Below are 27,935 nucleotides of genomic sequence, written 5' to 3'. Positions count from 1 at the left end.
ATTCCAATTCCATATCATCCTTCTGACCAGCACTACTGACTTCTGTACCATCGCCAGTTGCCAATCCTGCCAGAGTCCCTCTGCACTGTACCCCTCTAAGGCCTTTATTTTTCAGTATGTAAATCTGAACGCAGTTCAGCAGGTGGGGTCCAATCAAGAATGCATTCATGATACTAGTATTATGAAACCCCACTGATGTTATGTGCAAGAGTATTCCAGTCTGAAACACTAGTTTCACGTGGTTTTTTTGGATATCTGCAAGAAACATTTGCAGAAAGTGAGAACTCGGACCTCTCTCTTGTTAAATAACAAACCATCATTGTGACCCCTCAGCCAAATTATTTAAACAATTCTGACCAGCCTTCTCTGTTTACATCCTCTCTGTTGTGATTCAAAGTTCTGCTGCCTGTATCCTAGCTCACAACTTGTCCCTTTTTTTTTGCACCAGACCAAGCTTGCTGGCGTACATTGGCTCCTTATACAGCAGTACCTCAATTTAAAAAAAACTCATTTTCAATCCCTCCCATGGCGTGTCCTTCTATAATTAATGTACCCTCATTCGACCACAACTCTCCAAAATGTCTGCACTTGTGCAGTTGTAGCTTTATGCATATTCTAGATTTTCAGCTATTTAAAGCTGATATAGATTTCTTTTTGCATCCATGCTTCTCTTTTAATCCTTCTCCTCCCCCTCTCCAAAGCATAACCCAAAGATGCTACTTGATATCTTTGGTGAAGCTTTGGGTCACCCATCTGAATATTGCTTCTGCAGCTTGGTATTGGGTTTTGTTAATGCTCCTGTGAAGTGCTCTGCAACATTTTAGTTTTAAAGTTTATCAATGTCACAGGTCAGCCTACATTAACTCTGCAGTGAAGTTACTGTGAAGATCCCTGAGTCGCCACACTCCCGCACCTGTTCGGGTACAGCGAGGGAGAATTTAGCATGGCCAATGCACCGAACCAGCATGTTTTTTGGACTATGGGGGGGGGAACCCACACAGACACGGGTAGACTGTACAGATTCCACCCAGATGGCAACCCAAGCTGGGAATCGAATCTGGGTCCCTGGCACTGTGAGGCAGCAGTGCTAACCACTGTGCCATCCGCACAATATTTTCCTGTTGCTCCATGAATGCAAATAGTTGTTGTGGACGGCATATAAATACATGTCCTCTTCTAAGTTGAATACTTAGAAAAAAATCCACTGATTTACAGTATTGGAACCAATTACTGAGTGCTGATTTCTATTTAAGCCAGTGATACCCTTCAATTATATGCTGTCACTCTGATGTTTAATTTTTGATTAAATTTCTGGCCTCCATTATCTAGTTCAAGAAAGTCATGGTCTGGATGCAACAGTGAAAAGCTGCTAGCATCAATGTCTAGAATATTGCACAGATGGCCAGCAATGTTTGTTCAAAGTGCCAGAACATCAATGTACAGAATACTCTGGTGTGAATCATTTCTATTTCCTAAACCAGTTGTTGCCACAGTGTGGGTGAGATAGTCATTGCACTGCAGATTTGGGCTCTGAACAAAATTTAGTAATTGTACTGTACCAATTATGGTTCAACATTAAGAACATGATTTGTTCACGAATACCCATTATGAACAACATGCAAAGTTAATCGTGTTGCTTCCATTTTATGACAGAACTTATGTCTGCTGTAAATTGGGGGAACTCCTTTTAAGAAGGTACTCAAGGTGCTTTCTGTTGAGAGATTTGCTCCTCTGAGAAAATAGAAATTTATTTTAAAAAGTGGCCTCCTTTTGATTTGGTTTTGATTTATTATTGTCACATGAAGTAACATAGTGATAAGAAATGGTTCTTGGGTGCTACACAGACAAAATCTACCATTCGTTGGGAAGGAAATGAGAGAGTGCAGAATGTAGTGTTACAGTCACAGCTAGATTGTAGATACACCTGGGATAAATATCAAGGCTACAAAATATTTCCCTTCAAGGAGAAGTGATGCGTGAATCCTGTAAAGGATTTAATCTTTCAAACAGCAAAAAAAGGATACCTATTGAAAAAAACCGAGTTAATGACCATTGTGCATATAGAACAGGTTCCATTCCTGACAGGAACTATATGGTAATTTATTTAAGTTGTTATTGCATTGAAGCAGAGAAGCATGCATGTGTGTTGGGCAGAATGACTCAACAAATGTGAGCCATGGTCCTCACAGTTGAGTTCATCCTGACCTTGGTCGAAGCTGTATGCAATATTTAGACATGTCACTGGGCTTACGGGATATGTAATATACCACCAAGTTATGTAGTCCTTTATTCTCTGATTAAGAGGCTGGAACGTAAAGCAATTAAAAGCAGTTTTGAAGGAATTATTGCCCATCACTTCAGGGATTAGGAAATGCCATTGTAGAATCAACAGCAATTGTGGTTACATTTCAGCAAAAGTAGGACTAAAGTCATTGTTGACTGGAAGGTTTATTTTGCTAATCTCACAATTTCTGTCTCTTAGGTACTTTAAGAGCAAATAAAAATGCAGCACAGGATCAGGCCTTTTGACCCTCCAAGCCTCTGCCTTAACTTAAAAAAAACCTTCTGCCCTTACTTGGTCCATATACCTCTATTCCCTCCCTATTCATGGACCCATCCAGATGCCTCTTAAATGTTGCTGATGTGCCTGCTTCCACCACCATTTCTGGCAGGGCATTTACTCAGTCATGTTACTGATAAGTAGAAAAGAGGCTGCTCATATTATTATTATAAGGGCTCAGAAGTCTGGTGTGTTTTGAATCAGCCTATATATTACACCTGTAAAAAAAAAGACTGTTTAACAAACAATTGTTTAATCTTTTAATGTTGGTTCTGGGTAGCGATGTACCTGATCCAAAACATTTTGACCACAGCCAAACAGAGTATTTCCTGGTTACCCTTTATAACGAATCCCCTGTCCAGTTTTTATCCCCCCACTCACTGGTCAGTAGTAAGATAAAGACAGACAGCAAGTTGTGACTAGCACATTTTCTTTTTACAATTTCTGTCTTTGACTTGCTGTCTAAAATCTGTTTTGGTGCTCGTTTTACTTGTATTAAATCTTCGAGAGATGGTGTGTGCAAAGTAGAATCCCTACAGTGCAGAAGGAGGCCCATTTGGCCCATTGAGTCTGCACTGACCTAAATCCCACTCCAGCCCCTACCCCTGTAACCCCACAATGTGTCTGTGTGGAGGGTGTGGGTTAGGTTGATTGGCCATGCTGGGATTGCCCCTTGGTGTCCTAAGTGTATAGGTGAGAGGGATTAGTGGGTAAATATGTAGAGATATGAGTTGGGGCCTGGGTGGAATTGTGGCCGGTGCAGACTTAATGGGCCAAATGGCCTCTTTGTGCATTGTCGGGTTTCTATGATTCTAAGTATAAAATTTCAGTGCAATTCATATTGCATAAATCCTATTTAAAATGGGTAGAGCTTAGATAATAGAAGGGGTTATATTCAGAACTACTGGAAAGACTTGGGAATGAAAGAACGGGAACAAAGGATCTAGCAGGTGAAAGATTGAAATAAAAAGCAACAATTGGGTAAGGAAAGGAAATGATCAGATGATAGGAACTACCACTTTGAATATACTTAGTCTTGACCCTTTCAAGGTGAAAAATTGGTGAAAAGAAAGCAGGGTCCAGCTGTTTAGAAGAGTATGTCTTCAACTGACTCTAACAAAATATTAATTAGATTTAAAGCTTTCAAAGACATTGATTTGCATAATCAGGAAATAAAGACCTTTTCTTCTGTTGTTCTACCTTTTTATTCATGAAGTGGAACAATATGGTTCTAAATCGGGAAACACAACTTAAACTCATGTTAAAAGTCAATTTGAATGTTGCTAAAGTCACAATCCTAAATAATTCTTAATTCCAGTAATCTAAATTGAGCTCGAATGATGCTAATGCTATCTATTTGACCTTTGTCAAGTTCTTTCATTCAGTTGATATTTATCAACGTCCCTTTCTCGACTGACTCATTTTGTAATACAGCCTTGACCCAGAAGCTTACCTGCATTCATTTAAAAAAAAATACGACATGTAAAGCTGAAGCTTGCACCATCTGGTTATTTGGCCTGAAAATGTTGGATTTAAATATCTTTATATTCCAACACATGCAAGTTCCTCCAGTTTACTTGACTGTCTCCATTTAGGTTACAATACATGTCAATTCATCAGGGAATGGCCGCAATTGATATTTGTTTATCTAACTTACTTAGTGTACTTGTAAGTAGGAATTATTTTGAGTAAAGATGTTCGTGCACTTGTTTTTGAAAATCCTCTTTTGTGTTCGACTGAATTTGAGCTTTCCCTAAAGCTCACTGCCGATTCATTTGATCAAAGCTGTCCCTAAAATCAAGCTTTTAGCATAAAAGTCAGTGCATTTTAACTGTTTGAATATGGTGCATGTAATATGCATAAAATAGGATTGTTACATCTGTAAATATATACATTGCTTTTCATAGACACAATGGGAACCAACTGGATTTGAGTTGTGGTGCCATGGATTATAATTTTTTTTCCAGTAGATATCCTTTTTCCTATTTAAAATTAAATTGCTTCCAGGATTCACTTGTCACTTCAGTTGGAAGGGAAGCATTTTGTAGCCTTGGTATTTCATCCAGGATACCACTTTTCATAGTGGCAGGCAAGCAGTTCAGAGACAATTGAGAGAGCTGAGAGCACTTCATTGTTTGCCTTGTGTCCCCATATGGAGATGTTTTGGAGTTACCTCTGAGCAGTGATCAAAAACAGAAAATTGTTTCTTCAAAATAAAAATGTCTATTCATTTATAGCCCAGATATATTGGATCAGTTCGAACCTTGAAATTTTATGGTATATACAACATACTGCAGAATATGTTGCACATAACTCTTCATAAACATCTCATTCATTGCTGACCTTTTCTGAATTAGATTTTGACTCAAAATTAGGAGCAAATGGTGTACAGTTGTCAGTTTTGATTTGTCGTGTGATTGAAGTGGTTTGCTCGAAAGTACCTTTACTAAAGCTCATGCATGCATTGAAGTAATGCTGCAGATAATGTTGCGAAGTTGGATAGAGTAGTTGTAGATCGGGAGGTAGGAAGTTAGAATTTGGTGTATGTAAGAATGGTAAAGTTGTAATATGCGAATGGGGAAAACATTACATGGTCCCTTTAAAAGTTGGTGCTTTTCCTGTGCTTAGAGAGTTTTTAAAAAAAATGCAGTACATCATAAGAAAATAAGAAATAGGAGCAGGAGTAGGCCATCTAGCCCCTCGAGCCTGTCTCGCCATTCAATAAGATCGTGGCTGATCTGTCGTGTCTCAGTTCCACATTCCTACCCTCTCCCCATAACCCTTAATCCCCTTGCCTATCAAAAACCTATCAACCCACGTCTTAAAAATATTTAGCGAGGCAGCCTCCACCACTTCAACGGGCAGAGAATTCCAGAGATCCACCACCCTTTAAGTGAAGAAGTTCCTCCTCAACTCCGTTCTAAACCGCCCCCCCCTTTATCTTGAGGCTGTGCCCTCTAGTCCTACTGTCCTTTCTGAGCGGGAAGAGTCTCTCCACCTCTATCCTATCCATCCCATTCATCATCTTATACGTCTCAATGAGATCTCCCCTCATTCTTCTAAACTCTAACGAGTACAAGCCTAGTTTATTCAGCCTCTCCTCATAGTTCAACCCCCTCAACTCTGGTATCAGCCTAGTAAACCTCCTCTGCACTCCCTCCAAGGCCAAAATATCCTTGCGTAAGTGTGGCGACCAAAACTGCACACAGTACTCCAGCTGCGGTCTCACCAGTGCCCTATACAGCTGCAGCAAGACCTCCCTACTTTTATATTCAATCCCCCTTGCTATGAAGGCCAGCATCCCATTTGCCTTCCTGACCACCTGCAGGCTGGGTTTTTGCGATTCATGCACAAGGACTTCGAGCTCCCTCTGCACCGTCGCATGCTGCAGTTTTTCGCCATGTAAGTAATAGTCGTTCCTACCATTATTCCTACCAAAGTGGACAACCTCACATTTGCCAACATTAAATACCATTTGCCAGTTCCTGGCCCATTCGCCCAACCTATCTAGATCCTTCTGCAGACTCTCCGCACAATTTGCCGTTCCACCAATCTTGGTGTCATCAGCAAATTTCGACACCATACACCCGGTTCCCTCCTCCAGATCATCTATATAAATGGTAAATAGCTGAGGCCGCAGCACCGACCCCTGGGGCACTCCACTAGTCACCAACCGCCAATCCAAATAGCACCCATTGACCCCCACTCTCTGCCTCCTATTTGACAGACAATCCTCTATCCACGCTAACACCCTACTCCCAACTCCATGCCCCTGACCTTCTGTAATAACCTCTTGTGAGGCACCTTATCAAACGCCTTCTGTAAATCAAGAAAGACCACATCCACTGGCTCTCTATCCACCGCCCTAGACACATCCTCATAGAACTCCAATAAATTTGTCAGACACGACTTCCCCTTAACGAAACTGTGCTGCGTCTGCTCTATCAAACAATTCTCCTCAAGATGCCTCGCTATTTTCTCCTTGATGACGGATTCTAACATTTTACCTACAACAGACGTTAAACTAACCGGCCTATAACTCCCTGCCTTTTGCCTGCCACCCTTCTTAAGCAACGACGCAACATTAGCCGTTTTCCAATCTTCCGGCACTTCCCCGGAATCCAGCGACGTTTGGAAAATAATCACTAAGGCATCCACTATCACCTCCGCCATTTCTTTCAGAACCCTCGGATGCATTCCATCCGGTCCAGGGGACTTGTCCACAATCAGTCCCTCCAGTCTGTCGAGCACTGCCTGCCTAGTAACAATAATGTCGTTCAGGCCCTCCACCCCTACCATCTTTCCATCGCTAATACCCGGCAAATTATTCACGTCCTCCTCCGTGAAGACCGAAACAAAAAAGTTATTCAAGGCGTCAGCCATTTCCCCATCCCCTACCACTAAGTCCCCCCTCTCATCCTCTAAGGGTCCAATGTTCACCCTAGCCAGCCTCTTCCTTTTTATATATTTATAAAAACTCTTGCTATCCTTTTTTATATTAAGCGCTAGCCCAGCTTCATAGTTTATCCTACATGTCTTTGTCAACGTCTTTGTCAACGTCTTTGTCAACGTCTTTGTCAACGTCTTTGTCAACGTCTTTGTCAACGTCTTTGTCAACGTCTTTGTCAACGTCTTTGTCAACGTCTTTGTCAACGTCTTTGTCAACGTCTTTGTCGACATTTAAACCTCTTCCAATCCTCTTCTCGCCCACTACTCTTAGCTACTCTAAACGCATCTGCTTTTAATTTAACACTTTCCTTTACCTCCTTCGTTATCCACGGCTGATTATCTCTCCTTCGATCCTTCTTACCCATCGGAATAAATTTCTGCTGAGCACCAAGAAAGATCTCCTTAAAGATCCTCCACTGTTCCTCAGCAGACCTACCTTCCAACGCGCTCCCCCAATCAACATTCGCCAATTCCCCTCTCATCCTACCGTACTCCCCTCTGTTCAAACAAAGGACACATGTCCGGGAACCCACCTTCTCCTCCTCCATCTGCATCAGAAACTCCACCATACAATGATCACTCTTCCCAAGAGGATCCTGGGAGCCCAAAATAAAATATTTGTATTGAAAGGCCAAGTAGCAGTTTTTACCAAGACAGCAAATTTTTGAATTTAGCCATTCAATTTGAATCAGCCACTTAGATACCAAGAACCTATTAAAATTTTAATCTGATGGCTTTGACAACCTAGGGCCAATCCTATTATGGGAAATATTGACGTCGTCACGGGTATAAATGAAGGAGGCAGTGAGATTAAAGGACAGAGCATCTGCCAGAAATAGCAGCTCTCAACTCTCAAGAGAGAGAGAATTGCTGGCTCTCTTGGCTTCATCTATGTCTTAGACAAAGCACCATCTAGATAGCAAAGGTACCAAATAAGAAACAAGTTCCAGAGAGATGAATCAACAGAGAAGGACCAGAATATTCCAGAAGTGACAGAACCTGGTTGTAGTTTAGAGAGTGACTAAATTCTATTTTTGTTACAGCGGGAATTATATGTATTGGATCAGCAGACCATTAGAATCTTGTTTTATTTGGGAATTGTTAATAGTTAGAAGGGACTTAGTCAGTTTGTTAATAGTTTAGTCACTGTTAGTTACTGTTGTTAGACTGTTCACGGTTAGTTAGATAAATAAATTGTTATATGTTGGTTTTAGAGTATGTGTCAGGGCTTTATTTTGTATTCAACCATTACAAGTTGCTGAAGAGCGGGTCACACCACTTCTGTCACACTTCTTACAGATTATAAGGCGAGGTACTCCTCTGGCTATTTCGGCGTTAGTTCTCAGAGGGGAGATCAACGTCCGCTTTATAACAACATATTATCATGGTGACATCTCTTCTGATCATGTGTGACGTGCACCATATTCTATGTTGTTTAAACTTCATGAATGGCCCACCCAGATAGCAGCACTCAAGTGAACATAAGAACATAAGAAATAAGAGCAGGAGTAGGCCATCTAGCCCTTTGAGCCTGCCCCGCCATTCAATAAGATCATGGCTGATCTGAAGTGGATCAGTTCCACTTTCCCGCTTTCTCCCCATAATCCTTAATTCCCTTGTCTCTCAGAAATCTATCCACCCGTGACTTAAATATATTCAACGTGGTAGCCTCCACCACTTCAACGGGTAGAGAATTCCAGAGATTCAGCACCCTTTGAGTGAAGAAGTTACTCTTCAACTCTGTTCTAAACTGCCCTCCCCTTATTTTGAGGGTGTATGTTGAAAAATCGATGAGTTTGATTGTGTGATTGAAATGATGGCAATTGCAAACAACCATAACTTTCACTTGTCGTTCAAAAGAAATTGATAATTGAACCCAAGAGGTTCATTTGTAGATTTTTGAGCAGCATTTTTACATCAAAGACCTTTTAACTAGCTTAACCCCTGAGTGTAAAGCAATTCAATATAAAGGGCTGGGGCAGAGACCTGTGTATAATAGGATTTACTTGAAAATATCTTCCTCTTTTCATCATTTTTGAAAAATTCTGGAGATCTGTTAGAGTAAACTGTAGTGCACTTGATAGTGGAACAGCACAACGTCTATTTATCTCAGCAGGTATTTTTTTCCATAATTACTATCTGACCTGTTAATTTGGTTGAGATAGGGAATTACAGCATTTGTATATTTAATTAATATGCATGTACTGTTCAAATATTTACATTGCACGTGGCTGTAAATGCTATTTTGATAGCAGATTCTACCTACAGTCATGAATTTTTTCAGCTGTGAAGGATGCTCCTTTTGTAATCTAAGTTAAGAACTTATACAATATTCCCCCTTTCCCTGCCCTGCTTGGGTTATGCTAATAGATCGCACCTAAGGGGGCATTGTGTGGTGAGCATTCTCCCTGCCTACTGACGGACCTTTATGGGGCTTCCACATAAGGTTGGGTAAATGCCATGCATGTTGCACGCTTCACCCTGCCATCTGTCAGCTGGTAAGGCTCTGTGGCTTTTCTTGGACATTCCATCCTAGATCCCACTAACAATTAAAGGCATGAGGTCTGGCAGTTGTTGCCCCAATCAATGGAATTTGGCAGGTGTTCGTAGAATCATAGAAATCCTACAGTGCAGAAAGAGGCCACCTGGCCCGTCGAGTCTGCACCGACCACAATCCCACCCAGGCCTTATCCTCATATCCCCATATTTACCCACTAATCCCTCTAACCTATGCATCTCAGGACACTAAGGGGCAATTTTAGCATGGCCAATCAACCTAACCCTCACATCTTTGGACTATTGGAGGAAACTGGAGCATCTGGAGGAAACCCACGCAGACACGAGGAGAATGTGCAAACTCCATACAGTGACTCAAGCTGGCAATCGAACCGGGTCCCTGGAGCTGTGAAGCAGTTGTGCTAACAGCTGTGCTATATGCTGCCTTGTGTTAACACAGCTCTGCACATTGCATGAACAGTGCAGTGCTCCCTCCAATGATTATCCGTTGCGTGGATGTCAGGAAGGCATTTCCTTACCATCTGTCAGAGTTGCACGCTATGTGTCAAAACTGGTTTTCCTCCACATGTCCACATGGGTCTCTGCATGTTTGCAACGCAAGGGTTCCTCAATGTGGCCCTGCCCACAGCCACCTATATGCCCTCAGCGAGTGCAGGAGCGCTGAGCCCAGTTTTCCTCATGTGGCTGCCTGTGTATCGGGCTCTGGGATCTGTATCTTGAGGGAGGAGGGGCATCCAGAGGGACCACTTTGTGTTGCACATCAGTGACCATACACTTGCACTGGAGGTGCAGAAGGGATGATGCAGCTACATGGGATACCATTGACGACCATGTGCCCGTTGAGGCATTGCTGTGGTGATGGTCAGCAATCGGTTGAGGTGGTGCTTGGCATTGGGGATAGTGTGGGGTTGTCAGCTTCTAGACTCATGGGGAATCTGGGTGCCAGGACTGAGGTGCCTGGGATGGATAATCGCCTCCTTCCCTGTACCTGAGTGTGGAAGCAGTGGGACATCTGTATGCTAATATTGTTTATTTTTCACCAGTAGATCATTTTGCTTGTGACAGCTTCTCAAGTTCAGAGACATACCAGAAATGATCCTGTGATGGGCAAGGTGATGGAAATAGTATTGAAAAGAAGGATAGCTGGAACATATTGTCCGCATCCTCATTTGAAACCTCATTTGAAGCCAAAGCTTGAGTTGATCGTCCAGAGTGGGTGTCTATTGTGAGGAATCTGGGTGCTCATTCCTCCTGGTCTATGTGGAAGAGTTCTTGAAAAGCTACATGAAGTATATCTTGATATAATGCGGATGAAGGAATTAGCACATAGTTATTTTTGGTGGCTGGGTCTTGATGGTCAAATTAAAGAAAATGTGGGACAGTGTCAATGCTTTGGGCAAATAAGAAATACACCACCATTATCTCCTTTACACCCTGAAATGCCATGTAAAATTTGCATGTAGGTTTTGCTAGTCGGTTTGAGGGTTGCACATTGTTAGTCGTAATTGATGTACACTGTCAGTGGCCAGGAGGCATCATATGATCTGCGATATCTGAACGAACTGTTGACAAATGTGACAAATCTTTTGTAAGATTTGATAAACCAGAAAAGATTGTTAGCAATAATGGTTCACAGATTACTACAGAAGTTTGAGGATTATCTCGATGTAAATGTTATTTATGTAAACAGTTGATCATCCATCACCCAGTGGTTCAGCTGAAAGATTTGTACAATCTACTAAATTTTGTTTAACCATTTCAAAATGCAAGGTTTGTTATCGCATTGTGTGAATAGCTTTTTGGCATCTTATAGCAACACTACTCGTGCAACTACCCAAAGTTCACCTGATTACGACTCAGAGAATGTTGAGAGCTATGCTTAATTTGTTATTAGCTCCAGAAACTTTAGAGATAGCAGAGTGTCATCAGCAAACTCAAGTTTTCTTATGTTCTTATAGTTGCCCTTCTCAAAGCTTATTTCAGCAACGAGGTCGAGTGTTAGTGCATAATCGTGCCACAAATGAGAAATGAGTGCCAGCCATAGTTTCAAAAACAGGTACAATCTCTTACAGTTCAAATCAAAGATGAACTGGTTTGGCTATGCTATGCTGACATCTTGAAATGATTTCTCAGAATCATCTCCAGAAGGACCAACATTTTTATTCCCTAATGTTGTGAATATTGCTACGGAAGACTTTGTTGAATCTGAGTTGTCTGATGATTGTGCCTTTGCTATTATACCACTTGCAAATGTTGCAGACTTAGTTCCAAGAGAAGCGTCTACTGAAGTTCCAAATCACACTTGTAGGGTCAAGAACATCTGAGTTCCAGAAAGTTATACAGAACTCAAAGAGGAATAGATATCCTTATGATAAATTTTCCATTTAACTATATAATGATTGGTGCATACAACTGTGTATAGAGTATTATTGATCCTATGTATAACCTTGTAATAATTTGTTGTCATGACACCAGCAGTAGATGGGAAGGTATGTTATATAGCTAAGTGGTTGCATGATCATGTTTTAAGCTGATCACATGATTTGGTTTTGTCATTGGCGTGTTTCACAGGCTCCTGTTTAGTTTCATTTTATACTGTGTACAGGCAGTAGTTCCTGCAATAAAGCTTGTTGCTATTTTGAATCTGTGTGCACAAGCCAGATCTTTTTGTTTAAACACCACTACCACTAACATAGTTGTGACATTACCCTATCCTCATCACGATTGATTGTATTGACAAGTGTTGTATCATTTGTGCACTGGGAATTTATAGTTTCTATATCTTAAGTCCAGATCATTAATATTAGAGTAGTGAACAGGATGTATATTTTTCATGTTGGAATGTTGGCCAGCTTATCAACAGAATTCCCTGCTTGAAAAGCCCCAGAGGTATTTTTACATACGTTCTCAGATCCTTGGTTTTATCATTTTATCTAAAGGATATCAGCTGTGACACGGCCACATTCTTGTTCGAACTACAATGGAGTGTCAGGTTACATTATTGCTGAAGCCCTGGAATGGCAGTTTAGCCAAATTGGCTGTTTGATCCAGATGACAATACCACAAACAGCCAAATAGACACCAAAGGAAAGTGAATGTCAACAAGCTGCATTCCCTGAGGTCTCGGTGAAAGTTCTTGGCATGGCAGAGATGCAAACTAATTTCACTTTGTTGAAAAAGGTTTGTTGTGTCTGAAATGCATCCTTTTTAAAAACTTTATGATGTTTTCTGACCTAATTTTGGTTCTTCTTTTACTTTGGACCAAATTCAGACTGCCTTATGTCCCATGTATCTGACTTGTTATTCTGTTTCTCCCTCTTGTACGCTTACTTGGTAGACTGGTTTGGGATTGGTTTCAGCTGGAAACTAAATGTCATCTAACAAATATGTGCCTTGTTGTGACCTGCAGGGCAGTATGCATGGAATTTATGTGGATTTGATGCATATGCAAATGAAGTTTGCATCAATGTTTTGCATCATTGGACGAACAGATAGATCCATTAAACCTACTGTGGTTCTTAGTTCAGAAAAAAAGGTGTCTAGTTTGCAACGTAGGTGTAAAGTTGGGTTTCTGATTAAGCATGAACTGTGGAGATGCTTTTTATTGTAGCTATGTGGGAAAATTATCTTTTGCTGGGTGACTTTTCCTGAAATGAGTCATGGCGGAGTTTTCAGTTGGTTATCACGAGGTAAACACAGTAAGAAGTTTCACAACACCAGGTTAAAGTCCAACAGGTTTGTTTGGTAGTAAATGCCACAAGCTTTCAGAATGCTGTTCCGTCGTTAGGTGAGTGAGAACTCTCCACTCACCTGATGAAGGAACAGTGTTCCAAAAGCATATGGTGTTTAGTATCAAATAAACCTGTTGGATTTTAACCTGGTGTTGTGAAACTTCTTACTGTGTTTATCCCAGACCAACGCCAGCATCTCCACATCGTGACCTTCATGAGGTATACAGAGTGACACTGTGACAGAACCCATGAAGCTTACTTTTAGTTGAATATTTGTCAGGTAGAGAATCAGAGAAATTATTGAGCTACCTTTGTCCACAACCTATTGTTGGGGTGCCCCCTTTCAATGCATTTAAATTATTTTAGTTACTGTTCAAAGTTTGTAACAGTGTTGTCTCTTTTATGTTCATATTCAGCATCCATGGTTCCCCATTTCAGAATTTTTTTCCCAAATGTAGTGAACATTCAAGCGCTGTCATAATTTAGTCACCTATTTGTCAGTATTAGTTCACATAAATAGTGACTCACTTTCAATCTGTGCAAAGAGCACTTGAAATGATCCTTGTGATACTGTTGAGCTTCAAGTTTGTACTATGCATTGCCAAAGCAGGATGGACATGAAAATTTGTCCATTCAATCTCCTGATATTTGCTTAAATTATAATCTTTATTGATTTTTAACAGCCTGTTCAGTGTCTTTTTGAACTTGTAACCCACAAAAACTGTCTTACAAAATCTTCATAGATTTTATTAGTACTTAAATCTCTCAAATTTTGTGATCTTAATAGTCCTCAAAGTTATCTGAGGTTCTGCATCACAGTACCAGAGCTGCATTTTCTATTTTTCCACCAAATCACTATTACAAGGACTTTGGAGATGGGGCATTATAATTTGAGTATGAAAAGGCCCAAGGGACGGGAACACCATCCGTGGTTAACTACAGAAAGTTAAAGATAGGATCAGACTTGATGAAAACGCATACAATTGTGCAGAGATATGTGGAAGGACAGCTACAAGATTAAGGAGGAATTAATAAGGAGGAGAAATGCTAGCTAGAAATATAAATACATATAATAAAACTTTCTATAAATATTTAGAGAAGAAATGAGTTAACAAAGTCAGCGTTGGTCCAATAGAAAGTGAGTTACTTTCAAGTTCAGATCTTTTGCCTTGGATACTCTTGATGACGTGGAGATGCCAGCATTGGACTGGGTTAAACACAGTAAGAAGTCTGACAACACTAGGTTTAAGTCCAACCAATTTATTTGATAGTAAACTCACAAGCTTTCGGGGTTTGCCCTTCGTCAGGTAACTCACATTGTCGGCATCTTTAAGACTTGAATAGCAGGTTAGTTGTAAAGACTTGCATTCTAATCAGTAACCTGTAAACTGTCTGTGCTGTTATATGCTCTATCTGAGGCCAGAACTCTCCATTCACCTGCCAAAGGGCAAACCCCGAAAGCTTGTGAGTTTACTATCAAATAAATTGGTTGGGCTTAAATCTGGTGTTGTCAGACTTCTTACTGTGTTTACTCTTGATGACAGCAGGAATAATCAATTTGGAAAAGTTTGTTCCCTAGTCTGCATAATTGGGGCGCTCTGATTTTATTTCAGCTGTGTCCACCAGGAACTAAATATGAAGATTGTCAATTTAAAAGAAAGTTAGCTGTCAATTAAAAGTTTTCCATTAATCTTTATTTGCTTTGTTCAGCATGCTTGTGTGCTGGAGATGTCGAATAGAATAGAATTTCTTCAGTGCTCACTAACGAGAGGGGCCATGTTTTTGAGGGTGTGTGTGAGATACAGGCTGATAGGATGGAGGAGGTAGATGTTCTGACGGAAGATGTATTAGCAATTGTGAAAAACCTGAGGGTTGATAAGTCCCCTGGGCCAGATGGGATATACCCTAGGATTCTTGTGGAGGCAAGGGATGAGATTGCAGAGCCTTTGGCATTGATCTTTGGGTCCTCACTGCCCATGGGGGTTGTGCCAGAGGACAGGAGAGTGGCGAATGTTGTTCCTCTCTTCAAGAAAGGAAATAGAAGTGACCCTGGTAATTATAAGCCAGTTAGTCTTACTTCAATGGTCGGTAAGTTAATGGAAAGGCTCCTGAGATAGGATTTATGACCACTTGGAAAGATGCAGCTTAATCCGGGATGGTCAGCACGGTTTCCCTGAGGGGTAAGTCCTGCCTCTCAAATTTGATTGAATTCTTTGAGGAGGTAACTAAGTGTGTAGATGAAGGTAGAGCAGTTGATGTCATATACATGGATTTTAGTAAGGTGTTTGACAAGGTTCCCCATGGTAGGCTCATGAAGAAAGTAAGGAGGTGTGAGATAGAAGGAAATTTGGCCGATTGGATAAGTAACTGGCTGTTTCATAGACAGAGGGTGGTGGTGGAGGGAAAATTTTCAGACTGGAGGCCAGTTACCAGTGGTGTACCACAGGGATCAGCGCTGGGTCTGCTGCTATTTGTGATTTTTACCAATGACTTGGAAGAGGGGGCTGAAGGGTGGGTTAGTAAATTTGCTGATGACACCAAGATTGGTGGAATAGTGGATGAGATGGAGGGCTCTTACAGGCTGCAAAGGGACATTGATAGGATGCAGAGCTGGGCCAAAAAGGGGCAGATGGAGATTAACCCTGATAAGTGCAAGGTGATTCATTTTGGTAGGATAAATTTGAATGCGGATTACAGGGTCAACGGCAGGGTTCTGAGGAATGTGGAGGAGCAGAGAGATCTTGGGGCTAATATCCACACATCTCTGAAGGTTGCCACTCCAGTGGATAGAACCGTGAAGAAGGCTTATAGTGTGTTAGTGTTTATTAACAGAGGGTTTGAGTTTAAGAGCCGTGGGTTATGCTGCAACAATACTGGACCTCGGTGAGACCATGTTTGGAATATTGCGTGCAGTTCTGGTCACCTCACTACAAGAAGGATGTGGAAGCATTGGAGAGAGTGCCGAGGAGATTTACCAGGATGCTGACTGGTTTGGAGGGTAGGTCTTATGAGGAAAGGTTGAGGGAGCTGGGGTGTTTCTTTTTAGAGCAGAGGAGGATGAGAGGCAACTTAATAGAGGTTTATAAGATGATGAAGGGGATAGATAGAGTGGGCGTGCAGTGACAATTTCGTCGGGTGGATGTAGCTGTTACTAGGGGACATAACTACAAGGTTAATGGTGGGAGATATGAGAGGGATGTCTGAGGTAGATTCTTCACTGAGTGGTTGCCATGTGGAATGCACTGCCTGCTGTGATAGTGGAGTTGGACACTTTAGGAACTTTCAGGCGGTTATTGGATAGGTACGTGGAGCACACCAGAATGATAGGGAGTGGGATAGCTGGATTTTGGGTTTGGACAGAGCTCGGCACAACGTCGAGGGCAGAAGAACAGTACAATACAGTACAAGTCCTATGTTCTAGGACTGTCAACTGAGTACCATTTAACAATGGTCCATCTTGACTGTCAATTTGCACTCGTTGTCCAGTTGAAGTTTGCCTTTTGGCCTCTCTGCAGACATTGTTCTATAATTAGCTTCCAAATCTAATTTCTAAGTGTGTGTTTTTTGATCCCTAAATCTCAGGTAGCTAGTTTGCTGGACAACAGAACATTAAGTTTCTGTGTCATTTCCGTTTGTTTCCTTGATACTGAAAATCAGCTTTGCAGAAGATGCCTGCTTTTGTATTGATTATATAGTCAACACTTCTATATTGTCCTGTTTTACTAATCGTTTTTCTTCCTTTTAGTGTGCACACAGAGCATATTTGTATTCTTTCTGAATCCCCAGTGAAATTTCGTCAAGTTATTTTTCTTTCTGGCAAACCTTATAGCAAGAATTAGCAATATTTTGTTGCCAGACATTAAATGTCAATAGAGACCGAGAATTTCTCTTCTCTTTTTCTTTCGGGTCTTCAATTCCTTTTCTTGGTCCTATTTTGGGAGTGTATTTTGAATGATGTATTCTTCTGATTTTGATTCTTTCTTCCTTCGCTTGATTCTTTGCTGTTTAATTACTGATTTTTGTCGATTAATAGTTTTACTTCATATCTCCTGTTGCTTTATCACGAGTGCACTAGAGGTCTAATTGCAATTCCTCATTCTAGCTCCACAACACAATTGTGTTATCTTATTTAAAATCAAACTCTCAACCTCTGTTGGCTTCAGGGGTGTGTGGAAGAGTGACCTAGAAGAAACCTTAAATTTGTGTTGACTGTTGATTAGGGAGGCGTGGAATAAAAGGTAAGATGAATTTATTCACTGCGACTATTGGAGCTAGCACAGTACGGTATATGAACAAATGGAAAATTCTCTCTAGTGAAGTTTCTCATGTGAACTAAGGCCTGTCATTTGCTGGCACAACACTGTTGGAGTACCAATGCAGAATTGAATTTGCAAAGATGTTGAAGTTGATTGTGGTTGAAATTGTGCAGTCTTGCACATGGAGAGCAGTCAACATCAGGGACTCTTGGGATTGACATTTCCGATCAGCGAAACTGATACAAATTGCAAACTTAGCTTGAATGTTTAATTTTACAAATTGAAAATTATAACCTTTTAATGGTAAGACTATCAGTTCTGCTAACCAATATTGGTCTGCTCTCCACAGGTTTAATTTGAAACTTGAATTGAATCCTAACATGAGGACAGTTAGCTAACAAATAACTCTCCCGGTTGCACCAACCCAGACTTGTACTTTATTTTAGTAATAATGAGGTTCACTTCAAGGAGGCTATTGTCTGTTACATAACTGCACAGCTGTGAATTTTATGTGTAAAGAAATTTCATTTGCAAAGTGTCCTGGTTGCTGCTTCAGAATGGCTTGAATCTGCTTGTAAAGTGGTTGGAAATGTACAAAACAAACCACCAGTTAACTTTGCTTATTGTAACTCCTCCAAGTCATTGAGATGATATTGTACTGTGAATTCGCTGTTTGGGAAAAGTGGTTAATGCAGCTGGTTTACTCACATGAAGCCTTTGTTAAATGTAATCTATCGCTCCGTGATTTGAAAGTGTATATACATTTTTTTGGAACTTGGGAAATGAACAAAACTGTTGTCAGACAAATGCACGGTAATGACATTCAGGAAAGGAAATGGAAATGTGGAAATATAAATTAAATAGTCACAGAGGTCTTGGAACTGGATACAATCTAATGATGGATGGCTCATTGAAACCAACAGCACAGTATACTGCTGCAGTAAGTCAAGTTAGTTGGATCTAATTGGATGGATGTATGAACAGCTAGAGGTACAGAGCATAGTTTGGAGGAGGTGATAATGGATCAACACAAAACATTGATTACATTGGAATTTGTCAGAGACAGGCTAGACTGGTCATGAGCTGTGTGCATATGTTCCATTCAAGCTTCCTACCATCTTTTCTCATCTAAATCTACCATTGTAACTATCTAATTCCTTCTCTAGCAAATGCTTGTCCAGCTTCCCCTTGATGCATCTATATTATTTACTTCAACCATTCCCTCTGGTAACAACCAGTTTATTCGGAATTTCCGATTGGAATTCTTGATGAATATCTTCTGTAGTTTGCCTCTCATTGCACCCTTCCTGTAAGAAGAAACATTGTCTTTATATCCACCCACACTCAGAAAACTTGTTTCTTTAAAGATCTCTATTCAGTCAACCCTAAACCTTTTTCTTAAGAGGAAAGAGAGTCAGCCTATCAATCCTTTTCTGATCTGTATATTCACACATTTCTGGTATTACCTCGTAAATCTTCCCTAAAATCTTTACAATGTCTCTACAGCCTTTCTACAAAATATAACCAATACTGTGCGCTGATGTAACATTTGTGCGGTGTGTTTCAATACAGGCTGAGCATAATTTCTCACTTTTTTCCATTCTGTCGATTTGAAAATAAAGCCAACCGTATGGTTTGCTTTTTTTAATGGACACGGTCAAATCTATGGTGATTGATATATTTGTATTGCAAAATTCTTTCATTCCACTACCCTACCTAGACTTGTACTTTTCGAGTATTAAGTTTCCTCACTAGTTTTTCTGTCAAAATGTGCTACCTCACATTATATTGCTGATTATGTTACAGGAGGAACTTTGAGGTATTGGCACTTGCAGCCGAAGAACTGGATTAAAGCATCTGAACTAAAAGGAAAAATGAAATAGACAGATGGAGGCCATTCAACCCTTCAGTGTCGTACAAGGCACTAAAGAACTAGCCAGCCTGCTCCCACTGCCAGATCTTGGTCTCCCTGTAGCTCATAGAATTTCAAGAGCATATCATCCATGTTTCCTAAATGCATTGAGGCTTTTACCCTTTTTCAAGCAATGTGATGCAAACTCCCACCAACTTTTGCATGAGAAAATTGCTGCTCAGCTCTCCAGTAATCCTTCTACCAGTTGCTTTAGATCTGTGCCCCAGGATATTGACAAATCTGCTGCAGAAATTGGTCTTCCTATCTACTTTATCTCAGTCCCTAATCATTTTAAACATCTCAACAAAATCCTTCTTGGTCTTCTCTGTTCCAAACAAGCAATCCCAGCCTTTCTATCAGTTTCTCATCTAAAATTTCCCACTTTTGACAACGTTCTTGCTGAAGCTACACCACATGGACTGCAATAGTTCAAGAAGACAGCTCACCACCACCTTCTCAAGGGCAGTTAGGGATGGGCAATAAATGTCTAGATAGCACCACGTATAACTCTTGGATGAATAAATTTCAAAATTAATAATCTTCAGCTCCTGTGAATCCTTAGTGTAATCATATTCTTTGCTGCATTGTCCAAAATTGTAAGTAGAATTCAGGTCAGTGTTTTATGCAGTTTTAGCATGACTTGCTGCCTTTTGTAGTCCAGACCTTGATCAATAATGGGATGTATCCTGAAATACTTACTGACCACTGTTTATCTCCCTCCTCTGCTATCTTCATGAATCTTGGACAAGTGATCATCTGAGAGAGGCAGCAGTGGCCAGCTCTCTGGAGCTGAGCCAGTACTTCAAAAAACTAAGAGAGCAGCAAGGCAGTACGAATAGGGGACTCCATAGTGAGGGGATCAGACAGGCGTTTTTGCGGATGCAGACGGGAGTCGCGGATGGTGGTTTGTCTCCCTGGTGCTGGGATCCGGGATGTCTCTGGACGCGTCCCAGACATCCTGAAAGGGGAGGGTGAGGAACATATAGGTACTGCTGACATAGGCAGGAAGAGGGAAGCAGTCATGAAAAGGGATTATAGGGAACTGGGTAGGCAGCTGAGAAAGAGGAATGCGATGGTAGTAATCTCAGGATTGCTGCCTGCACCGCGGGAGAATGAGAGCAGGAATGGAATGAGGTGGAGGGTAAATGCGTGGCTGAGGGACTGGAGCAGGGGGCAGGGATTCCGGTTCCTGGATCACTGGGACCTCTTTAGGGGCAGGTGTGACCTGTACAGTAAAGACGGGTGGCACTTGAATCCCAGGGGGACCAATATCTTGGCGGGAAGACTGGCTAGGGCTACTGGGGGGACTTTAAACTAGAAAGGTTGGGGGGAGGGAACAGAGATGAGGAGACTGAGACCGAGGAGGTTAGCTCCTGGGTAGGGAAGGCCTGTAGATGTTATGAGAAGGAGGTTAGACGGATGGTGGAGAAGAGAAATGTCCAGACTGAGGGGCTGAGGTGTGTCTATTTTAACGCCAGGAGTGTAGTAAATAAGGTAGATGAGCTTAGGGTGTGGATTGCTGCTTGGGAATGTGATGTGGTGGCCATTACAGAGACTTGGATATCTCAGGGACAGGACTGGGTACTTCAGGTGCCAGGATTCAGATGCTTCAGGAAGGACAGGGTTGGGGGCAAAAGAGGTGGTGGAGTGGCACTTTGATCAGGGATAGTGTCGTGGCTGCAGAGAAGGAGGATGCCGTGGAGGGACTGTCTACAGAGTCTCTGTGGGTGGAAGTTAGGAACAGCAAAGGGTCGATAACTTTGCTGGGTGTTTTCTATAGGCCGCCCAATAGTGACAGGGAAGTTGAGGTGCAGATAGGGAAACAGATCCTAGAGAGATGTAGAAATAAGAGTTGTCATGATGGGAGACTTTGATTTCCCAGACATCGACTGGAATATCCCAAGGGTAAGGGGTTTGGATGGGGAGGAGTTTGTTAGGTGTGTTCAGGAGGGTTTCCTGACGCAGTACGTGGATAAGCCTATGAGAGGAGAGGCTGTACTTGACCTGGTGCTGGCTAATGAACCAGGACAGGTGTCGGATCTCTCGGTAGGAGAGCATCTTGGGGATGGAGATCATAATTCTATCTCCTTCACGGTAGCATTGGAAAGAGATAGGATCAGGCAGGCTAGGAAGGTGTTTGTCTGGAGTAAGGGGAAATATGAAGACATCAGGCAGATAATTGGATGAATAAACTGGAAGGAGGCATTCTTGGGGAAAAGTACAGAAGGAAGGTGGCGGATATTCAAGGAATGTTTGACTGGAGCTCTGCACGATAACGTTCCGATGAGACAAGGAGGTTTTGGTAGGTCGTGGGAACCGTGGTGCACGAAGGTTGTGGTGAACCTGGTCAGGAAGAAAAGAAAGGTGTATAAAAGGTTCAGAGAGCTAGGAGATGTTAAGGATCTAGAAGGGTATAAGGCTTGTAGAAAGGAGCTGAAAAAGGAAATTAGGAGAGCCAGAAGGGGTCATGAGAGGCCTTGGCAGGTAAGATTAAGGAGAATCCCAAGGCCTTCTACAAATTTGTGAAAAGTAAAAGGATGAGAAGAGAAGGGATAGGACCTATAAAAGGTGAAGGGGGAAATGTCTATGTGGAACCGGAAGAAATGGCAGAGGTACTTAATGAGTACTTTGCCTCAGTATTCACAGTGGAAAGTGATCTGGGAGGTCGTACTACAGGTTTGTGGCAGTCTGAAAAGATTGAGTATGTGGATGTTAAGGAAGAGGATGTGTTAGAACTTTTAAACCCTATCAAGATAGACAAGTCACCGGGACCGGATGGGATGTACCCCAGGTTACTGTGGGAGGTGAGGGAAGTGATTGCAGAGCCCCTGGCGATGATCTTTGCGTCATCGATGGAGACGGGAGAGGTTTTGGAGGATTGCGGATGTGGTTCCTATTTTCAAGAAAGGGAACAGGGATAGCCTGGGAAATTACCGACCGGTGAGTCTGACCTCAGTGGTTGGTAAGCTGATGGAGAGGCTTCTGAGGGACAAGATATATGAGCATTTGGAGAAGTTTAGAATGATCAGAAATAGTCAACATGGTTTTGTCAAGGGCAGATTGTGCCTTACGAGCCTTGTTGAGTTCTTTGTGAATGTGACTGAACACATTGACGAAGGAAGAGCTGTAGACGTGGTTTACATGGACTTCAGCAAGGCGTTTGATAAGGTCCCCCATGCAAGACTTCTTGAGAAGGTGAGAGGGCATGGGATCCAAGGGGCTTTGGCCTTGTGGATCCAGAACCGGCTTGCCTGCAGAAGGCAGAGAGTGGTTGTGGATGGGTCTTTTTCTTCATGGAGGTCAGTCACCAGTCGAGTGCCCCAGGGATCTGTTCTAGGACCTTGCTGTTTGTCATTTTCATAAATGACCTGGATGAGGAAGTGGAGGGATGGGTTAGCAAGTTCACCGACGATACATAGGTTGGTGGTGTTGCGGATGGTCTGGAGTGATGTCAGAAGTTGCAGCGGGACATAGATAGGATGCAAGACTGGGCGGAGAAGTGGCAGATGGATTTCAACGCAGATAAATGTGTAGTGATCCATTTTGGCAGGACCAGTGGGATGAAGGAATACAATATCAAGGGTAGGAGTCTCAGCTGTGTTGAAGAGCAGAAGGATCTTGGGGTCCGGGTCCATAGGACTCTTAAATCGGCCTCGCAGGTGGAGGATGTGGTTAAGAAGGCGTATGGTGTACTGGCCTTCATTAATCGAGGGATTGAGTTTAGGAGTCGGGAGGTAATGCTGCAACTTTATAGGACCCTTGTCAGACCCCACTTGGAGTACTGTGTGCAGTTCTGGTGGCCTCACTATCGGAAGGACGTGGAAGCTATTGAGAGGGTGCAGAGGAGATTTACAAGGATGTTGCCTGGATTGGGAGGCATGCCTTATGAAGATAGGTTGAGGGAGCTGGGACTGTTCTCCCTGGAGAGACGAAGGTTGAGAGGCGAACTGATAGAGGTTTATAAGATGTTGAGAGGAATAGGTAGGGTGGAATTTCGGAGGCTATTTCCCAGGGCTGAAATGGTCGCTACGAGAGGACACAGATTTAAGGTGCAGGGAAGCAAGTACAGAGGAAATGTTAGGGGTAAGTTTTTCACTCAGAGGGTGGTGAGTGAATGGAATCGGCTGCCGTCGGTGATACATAGAACATAGAACATAGAACATTACAGCGCAGAACAGGCCCTTCGGCCCACGATGTTGCGCCGACCAGTTACAAAAACAATGACCCACTAGCCTATACCAATCCCTTTTCGTCCATAAACCTATCCAGAGATCTCTTAAACACCCCCAAACTAGACGCATTTACAACTGCAGCAGGCAGGGCATTCCAATCCCTCACCACCCGCTGGGTAAAGAACCTACCCCTGACATCCGTCCTGTAGCTACCCCCCCTTAATTTAAAGCCATGCCCCCTCGTGCTAGCTTTCTCCATCCGAGGAAAAAGGCTATCACTATCCACCCTATCTAAACCTCTAATCATCTTATATGTTTCAATAAGATCCCCTCTTAGCCGCCTTCTTTCCAACGAAAACAACCCTAAATCCCTCAGTCTCTCCTCATAGGACCTCCCCACCATACCAGGCAACATCCTGGTAAACCTCCTCTGCACCCTCTCCAACGCCTCCACATCCTTCTTGTAATGCGGGGACCAGAACTGCACACAGTACTCCAAGTGCGGCCGCACTAGAGTAGTGTACAGTTGCAACATTACACTGCGACTCCTAAATTCAATCCCCCTACCAATAAACGCCAAGACACCGTACGCCTTCTTAACAACCTTATCTACTTGATTCCCAACTTTCAGGGATCTATGTACACACACACCTAGATCCCTCTGTTCATCCACACTATTCAAAGTCCTCCCGTTAGCCCTATACTCGACACATCTGTTGCTCCTACCAAAGTGAATTACCTCACACTTCTCCGCATTAAATTCCATCCGCCACCTCTCGGCCCAGCTCTGCAACATATCTAAGTCTCCCTGCAGACTATGACACCCTTCCTCACAATCTACCACACCTCCAACTTTGGTGTCATCAGCAAATTTACTAATCCACCCAACTATACCCTCATCCAGATCATTAATAAAAATTACAAACAACAGTGGCCCCAAAACAGATCCCTGAGGCACACCACTCGTAACTGTACTCCATGATGAATATTTACCATCCACCACCACCCTCTGTCTCCTATCTGATAGCCAATTCCTGATCCAACTTCCTAGATTACCCACAATCCCATACATCTGCATTTTCTGCAGAAGCCTACCATGGTGAACCTTATCGAACGCCTTACTAAAATCCATGTATACCACGTCAACTGCCTTGCCCCCATCCACCTCTTTGGTCACCTTCTCAAAAAACTCAATAAGGTTAGTAAGGCACGACCTACCCACTACAAAACCATGCTGACTATTTCTAATCAATTCATTACACTCCAAATAACTATAAATCCTATCCCTAATAATTTTTTCTAAAACCTTGCCCACAACAGAAGTAAGACTCACCGGTCTATAATTCCCGGCAAAGTCTCTGTTCCCCTTCTTAAACAATGGGACAACATTCGCTATCCTCCAATCCTCCGGGACTACACCAGAGACCAATGACGACCTGAAGATCTGAGCCAGAGGCTCTGCAATCACCTCTCTAGCCTCCCAGAGAATCCTAGGGTAGATCCCATCCGGACCAGGGGATTTATCTATTTTCAGCCCCTCAAGAATTTCCAGCACATCCCCTTTATCAACCGTAATACTGTCTATTTTACACCCCTGCAACCCAATGTCCTCCTCAGCTATGTTCATGTCCCCCTGCGTGAACACCGAAGAGAAATATTGGTTCAATACTTCTCCAATCTCCTCCGGTTCCACACACAACTTCCCCCTGCTGTCTGTAACTGGCCCTAATCTTGCCCTGACCAACCTTCTGTTCTTGACATACCTATAGAACGCCTTAGGATTCTCCTTAATCCTATCAGCCAAAGTCTTCTCATGTCCTCTTTTAGCCCTTCTCAACTCACTCTTCAACTCCCTCCTAGCCAATCTAAAGCTTTCTAGTGCACTATCTGAGCCCTCCAATCTCATCCGAACATAAGCCTCCTTTTTCTTTTTAACCATCGACTCAACTCTTTTAGTGCACCACGGTTCCCTAGATCTACCAAATCCACCATGCCTGACAGGGACATACCTATCAAGGACTCGCAGTAGCTGCTCCTTGAAAAAACTCCACATTTCAGACGTTCCCAGTCCCTGTAATCCCCTAATCCAATCCATGCTTCCTAATTCACTCCTGATAGCCTCATAATCGCCCTTACCCCAGCTAAAATTGCTGACCCGAGGTTCATGCCTATCTCTTCCCATCACTAAGGTGAACGTAACCGAATTGTGGTCACTATCACCAAAATGCACACCAACTTCCAAGTCTAGCACCTGGTCTGGCTCATTTCCCAGCACCAAATCCAATATAGCCTCACCTCTAGTTGGCCTGTCTACATACTGAGACAAAAAACCTTCCTGCACGCTTTGTACAAACACTGACCCCTCTAGCGAGCTAGAACTATAGCAACTCCAATCAATATTCGTAAAGTTAAAGTCCCCCATAACAATTACCCTATTACTTTCACTCCTAACCAGGATTGTCTCCGCAATCCTTTCCTCAACCTCTCTAGAACTTTTAGGAGGTCTATAAAAGACTCCCAACAGGGTGACCTCTCCTCTCCTATTTCTAATCTCCGCCCATACTACCTCAACTGACAAGTCCTCATCAAACTTTCTCTCCGACACTGTGATACAGTCCTTGACTAGCAATGCTACCCCACCCCCCCTTCTACCTTCTTCTCTACTCCGACTAAAGCATTTGTACCCTGGAACCTGCAACATCCATTCCTGACCCTGCTCTATCCATGTCTCAGAAATGGCCACAACATCAAAATCCCAGGTACTGATCCACGCTGCAAGTTCATCCACTTTATTGCGAATACTCCTCGCATTAAAGTACACGCATTTCAAACCCTGCTCCGCCCCACCCCCACTATGCCGTGCCTTGCATTCCCCAACTATGCCCCCCTCACTTTCACCCCCTTTCCTCACTATCCCTCCCCCCCTCCGAATCAGTTTAAACCTTCCTGCATCGCTTTTGCAAATTTACCCCCCAGGATATTGATTCCCCTCTGGTTCCGGTGTAGACCATCCCTCTTATAGAGGTCCCACCTTCCCCAGAATGAGCCCCAATTGCTCAAGTACCTGAACCCCTCCCTCCTGCACCATCCCCTCAGCCACGAGTTCAAACTTTCCCTCTCCCTATTCCTCTCTAAACTATCCCGTGGCACAGGCAAGAGTCCAGATATAACTACTCTTTCTGACTTCGCCTTTAGTTTCCACCCCAACTCCATAAATCTTTGCTTAATATCCCCTTCCCTTAATCTCTCTATGTCATGTGTCCCCACATGAACTATAACTTGGGGTTGATCTCCCTCTCCCCTAAGAGTCCTGAATACTCTGTCCGATACATCCTGGACCCCAGCCCCTGGTAGGCAACACACCAGCCCAGAGTCCCTACCCTTACCTCCAACTCTCCTATCCGTCCCCATAATGGTGATGGTAGAGGCGAACTCGCTGGGGTCTTTTTAAAAGACTTCTGGATGAGTATGTGGGATCCAATGGGATTGGGGGTTATAGATAGGTCTATGGCTTAGTAGGTATAGATGTGATCGGCGCAACTTGTGGGCCGAAGGGCCTGTTTGTGCTGTAGTGTTCTATGTTCTAAGTAATCCAATAGTCCTCTGAACTTTTAACCTTCAAAATCTTTCATTTGTTACATTTTCTCTTTTCTCTTATTTCTATTGTCCAAATGCAGATTTGCAAATTCAATTCCATTACCATTTTTTTGTCCCTCTGACCAGTTTGTGGCTTGCTTCCAATTTTTGTATCATGCAAGAACTTTTCAATAATTTTCCCTTGAGACTAAGACCTTTTTTTACAAAATATATATAGATATCCTCATGGCTATTTATAAAAGAAAAGCCAAACAAAGATCATCAAGGTAGTTGTCCGTGACCCCAGAACAAAAGAAATCACTGTGTTCTTGGAAATCTCATCTCATTATCTTTGAGGAGGTCTACATCTGAACCACAGTGGGAACTACAACTTATCCTGGACCACAGCGTTTTCACCTTCAACAACCAGTTCTTCATCCAGACACATGGAACAACCATGGGGACCAAATTCGCACTTTACTATGCCAATATCTTCAAGCACAGGTTTGAACAAGGCCTCTTCACCACACAGCTATACACTAGATACATTGATGACATTTTCTTTCTTTGGACTCATGGTGAACAATCATTTGAAGTAACTAAATGATGACATCAACAAGTTCCATCCCATTATCAGATTCATCATGGACAACTCCGCATTATCGGTTGCATTCTTGGATGCACACATCTCCATCAAGGACGGTCACCTCAACACTTCACTGTACTGCAGGCCCATGGATAACCTCATGATGTTCCACTTCT

At 42.6% G+C, this 27,935-nt stretch overlaps 1 protein-coding gene across 8 annotated transcripts in view; it reads left to right on the top strand.

The window, feature by feature from the left end:
• Positions 1-27,935, top strand: part of mpp7a (MAGUK p55 scaffold protein 7a) — a 467,172-nt gene that overhangs the window by 19,976 nt on the left and 419,261 nt on the right. The window contains exon 2 of one of the 8 annotated variants that reach the window (XM_080211691.1): positions 12,936-13,077. The exons of 6 other annotated variants lie outside the window; for them this stretch is intronic. The gene's annotated coding sequence lies outside the window, so the exon portion shown is untranslated. Of the gene's footprint in view, positions 1-12,935; positions 13,078-17,475; positions 17,496-27,935 lie in introns of those variants that run through there. One more of the 8 variants, XM_080211700.1, reaches the window with a different exon arrangement.

The sequence above is a fragment of the Carcharhinus amblyrhynchos genome, chromosome 2 (assembly GCF_965287045.1).
Source record: "Carcharhinus amblyrhynchos chromosome 2, sCarAmb.v2.hapA, whole genome shotgun sequence".
NCBI lineage: Eukaryota > Metazoa > Chordata > Chondrichthyes > Carcharhiniformes > Carcharhinidae > Carcharhinus > Carcharhinus amblyrhynchos.
Note: the sequence above shows the minus strand (reverse complement) of the source record. Positions and strands in the feature narration are given on the sequence as shown.